Genomic DNA, 4,844 nt, shown 5'->3' with positions numbered 1-4,844 from the left:
TGGGTGGAGTCCCTATGACATTGTAATTATTTGTGTTAAGCAGAAGGACAAGTCCCTCCTGTTTGTTCCCCAAGCTCCTGGCATTCGTGTTCAGGCAGGCAAGTGTCCCCTTGGGGGCCCTTGCCTTGCCTACAGATTGTTCCAGAGCTGGGGCAGGGGTGGGCTCCCTTAAGTGCCTTGGCCTGCTGGCTTTGCAGGGGTTGCTCAGTGGGTCAGCAGTGGCAGTAGTCCCCCCATCCCCTGGTGGGCTTAGTTTAAAGCCCAGTGGAACAGGTCAGCCAGTCTGCTGAGAAGAGCCTCCTCCCCAGCAAAGGGAGGTGGAGACCACCTACACCCCAGACCCTTAAGCCCCGTTCCCAAATCCCTGTAGCGCTTCATGACCCAGCTGGGAGCACTCCGAGCCGTGTCATTGGTGCCCACATGGATAAGGAATTCCACTTCAGGAATGTGAAAAACGTAGCTTTCTTTTATATATATTTATGTATTCTAATATAATAAAGGCTTAGTCTGTCTGTCTGTAATGCTTTTGTTCAAGTGTGCATATGCTGCCAAGACAGGGCTACCATATATCTGGGTTTCCAGGGACGTGTCCTTTTTTTGAGCCCTCTTTTCGCCATCTGGGTGGTTTTTAAGCCTGCCCAAATGTCTGGGATTTTCCCGTGCTCCATTAGTGGACATGCCTGCAGCTGTGGAGATGCATGCAGACCCATGTGGTGCTCCCTGCTGCTCCCCAGCACCTGTACTGCTGGCTCAGCCACAGAGTTCCCCGCTGCCCCGCCCACCCCTTTCCCCGTTGGAGGAGCAGGCAACCTTCCCTTGCCCCCCTGCCCTGTCGCAGCTGAAGCCCCCGCTCCCCCTGCCCTGCCCAAATGTCCAGGATTTCCCTTTGCTCCAGGGGTGGGAGCAGCGGAAGGGTGATGGGAAGCAGCAGGGAACACACACAGACCTGCCTGCAGCTGCAGAGGAGCAGATCCATGCAGTGCTCCTTGCTGGCTCTGATCACCTCCACCTGCTCCCACCCCCAGAGCACAGCAAAATCCCAGATGTTTGGGCAGGGCAGGGGGACCAGGGGCTGCAGCTGTGACTGGGCAAAGGGTAGGGGAGGGCTGCCTGTTCTCCAGCAGGGAAAGGGGCGGAGGGGCTTTGAGGGCAGTGGGGAACTCTGTGGCCAGGCCAGCAGCACAGGACCCAATGCCTGTGCTTGGAGGGGCTGAGCAGCCAGGACCTGCTGCCTGGGGAGGGGAGGGAAGGACGGAGAGGGGGAGGGGGGCTCTGGCCAGGATGCCTGCAGGGCACTGCAGCCTTATCCCAGGGCAAGAGAGCCACAAACCTTCCTTCCTCTTCCCTCCAGACCACACTGGGACAGGACATGATCTGACCCCACCTGCATGAATCAGGGCCACCATGCTCCGGCCCAGGCAGGATGGGCACAGCTGAGGCCCTCTGATAGGGCTTGCAGGGGTGGGGAAGGGAGGCAAGGGGCTGTGGTTTGGCAGTGTGGAGCACTGGAGTTGGGGGCGGGGAACCGTGCGGTAGGAGTGCAGGGCACTATCAGGGCCCAGGGGGCAGGGTACTGCAGTTAGGTGACTGAGGGGCACTGGCAAGACTAGGGCAATTGGTTGGGAGTAAGGGGCAGCAGCAGGGCTGGGGGGGCTGTGGCTTAGGAGTGTGGGGGCAACAGAATGGGCAGGGGAAGGGTCACCCTTCAGGGCTCATGATGTAAACACTCCTTTGAAATCCATCATTCATGACGGGCAATTGGCTAGTATATATATAAAAGAAAGAGCTACGTTTTTCACATTCCTGAAGCGTAGACTTTAATAAAAATTGCAAAAATCATGAGAATTGGCACTCAGCATGAGAATACTGGGCACTCAGCAACTTCCTTTCCAGGACAGGGTCCAGTTCACTGGGCCACAGAGAAAGCCTCTCTCTAGCTTGCTCTTCTGACCCTTCCCCTATCTTCCCTTCTTGGCTGCCCAGGGGGCTAGCTTCAACAGGGGGCATGAAAAGTGTTTTTTTCATCCTATATAGCCAATAGCCTGGTGGTCAGAGCATTTGATGAAAGCTTGAAGATATACAGGTTCAAAGTCCTTCCATCTAAAAGAGGCCTAGAACACAGGTTCTGTTCTCCAGGCAGATGGGAGAATCATTAGACCATTAGCCTAAAAGATAATAGAACCCTCCTCCCTTCACTAGTCATGGTTTTTCTCCAGCTGATGCCTTGAGGATCTACACAGAGTAGACGGAACAGGATTGAAGCAGAGAATAAGTAGGTGGAGCAGATTCCTTCTAAGTAGGTTGACAATATGTCCTGGTTTGCCCGCAACAGTCCTGGATTTCAAAGGCCAGTCCCAGCTGGTTGGTAAAAATTAAAACAGGAGTCCTGGACTCGCAGAGGACGGGGTGCAGTCCAGCATGGTGTGCCAGACTGTGCCTACACCCCTGCCCACCAGCCTGTGCCACTGCCCACAGCAGTGCCACTGACCTGTGGGGGGAGGTGGAAGTGTCCCAGATGTCCCAAATTTTCTTATGTTCACCCTAGTTCTAAGTGTGCTCAGAAAGGCAAGTTGAGCTGAGTTGGAGAGGGTTGAGGTCTGAAACCTGCTTAAGTAGCCCAAAACACCATTCATGTATGAGTGCTATAGATGTATGAGTGCTATTTACCTGCCTAAAAGTGAGTTGGTTTGGGGCCCTCAAGTTTAGCTAAGTCACTAATTGAGTAGACAGCTGCAGAGCATACCTAAAGCCTGATTGATACTGATAACATTGAGTCTAGTAACAAGCACAAACTCCAGTTACAGTCACTTGGAAGCACCAGTGGTGTTGATGAACTGACTACGTCTTGTTTGGAAGCTACTGGTTTCAGCACTTGCCCAAGACATAGGAGATTAGGGTTCCAGGCCCTCTTCCCCCTGAGAGTACTCATAACCACACTGCCCACTTCCCATTAAGCAGTCAGAATGACCACCCTATTAAATGTTGGGTTCTGGTTCCTGCCCTCTACCACCTCTAAGGAAGAAATAAGAATGGGGGTGCCAAGATGAGCTGTTCTGATACTCAATGTTTGTCTGCCATCACTGTGGCATTCTGCCAATTAACATTTTTCATCATTTTTAACTCTTTTTCCTGTCTTCAGTAAAAAGGAGTTTGGATGAACAATAAAGTGTATTCAAATAAGGCCCATGGACCGACTTCAACAAACAAGGACATTTCAAATTAGAGAGACCACTGAGTTCTGGAAAACTTGCAATTCTAAAACACAGTAGGGGTGAGTTAATGGCAGAGTGGGAAACTTAACTCTGAATTTCTTTTGCTTCTGTCAGTTTTACTCTTTCACTCCTTCTGTTTACTAAAATATCCTAACTAGGACTTTAGTATATTTCCCATATGTTCAGTTGCAGTGCAGAATGATGTTTCACACACATACCCTAGTGAACTACTACAGCAATGGTTAGATTTTAAAGGTCTTCTTGTTACTAACTAGGTATGAACACATGTTAATATTCTATTAAGTAAACTTCTCAAAATGTTTCACTTGATCAAGCAAAACGCTAATCAAAACAATTAAACATGCTTTAACTTTATGAGTAGCCCCATACCTGCTTGTAACATACATGTGAGAAGCAGCAGGCAGAAGATTTGAATTTGTTGGAATTTATTTAACACCTAAGTTCAGGGTTTGGAATGCAATGCCTTGAGGACCCGACTATGTACAATGCTTTCTGAAGAGATCTGAAAGAACAGGAGGTTGGTTTACTAGATAAACCCCTAAGTTTTATATCATTGTTTTCAGATAGCGAAGGGACATGGGGAACCCAAGACAGAAATGTAAAATGATTTTACCCAAGTCCCACAACAAACTAATAACAGAACTGGAAACAGAAACCAATAGATCCATGGCTTGTATTCTAATAACTCATTACCATTATGAGATCTAACAGCCTGAAGGGACCACTAAGCTCAGCACTAAGGGTTTCAAAGACATTGTTTTGGCCTGTATAAGAACACATGGCATTTTGAATGACCTCCGCATACTCGGTTGCCGCACATCAGTGACTTGCCCTGGCTGATATTTGCCACCCAGTCAATCCTTCGGGCAGATCCAGGGGAGTGCACTGGTACACTTGCATCCAGCTTTGATTCCTGCTCTAACCAAAGTTTAAAACCAACTGCCTGGCAGCGGCAGCAACATTTCTAGTCAGGCAGTGCTGAGGGAGTCAGTGGCCTTTATGGCTCATTATAATCTACCTGATCCCTTCCAAACTCGTCTCACAGGTGTTCATGACCCTCTCTCCATTTTAATGGTCTTGATGTTCCTCTAACTCTGCAGCTCTGCTGTCCCATTAGCTGCTCCTGGTAATGAAGCTCTGACCTCACAGCCCTGCAGATTGTTTTCAACTCATTCCAATGAAGTTATATTTCCTTTTCATTCAATCTTAAACCGAATAACCCCGCCCTAGGCCCCTGCCATATTAGTAAACCCTTCTAGTTTCTTTTTAAAATGTGTGTTGTTGTAAGTGATGACGCACTTCACCACCCTCACCCCTCTTTTCAAAATCCTTCATCCCCCCCGTGTCTGCAACGATACATAACCTGGTGTCTCAACAGGGTAATGCTGTGCCTGACAATGAAACAGGTCCCTGGCCAGTGCTGGTGACAACAGACAGATGGCTCTTGGCATGCCCTGCTTCTCGACATCTTCCAGTCAAGTTTTCTCCACTTGCAACTGGACGGGGCTGCTCTGACCCCAGGCAGGGCGAGGTGCAGGCCTGGTGCTGGGTGCGTGTGACCGGCTTGGGGCTGGGCCAGGCCGGCCCTCACACGGCCACAAGCTCGGCCAG

This window comes from Alligator sinensis, unplaced genomic scaffold (genome assembly GCF_000455745.1).
Source record: "Alligator sinensis unplaced genomic scaffold, ASM45574v1 scaffold444_1, whole genome shotgun sequence".
Taxonomy (NCBI): Eukaryota; Metazoa; Chordata; order Crocodylia; family Alligatoridae; genus Alligator; species Alligator sinensis.
This window is presented reverse-complemented; position numbering follows the sequence as displayed.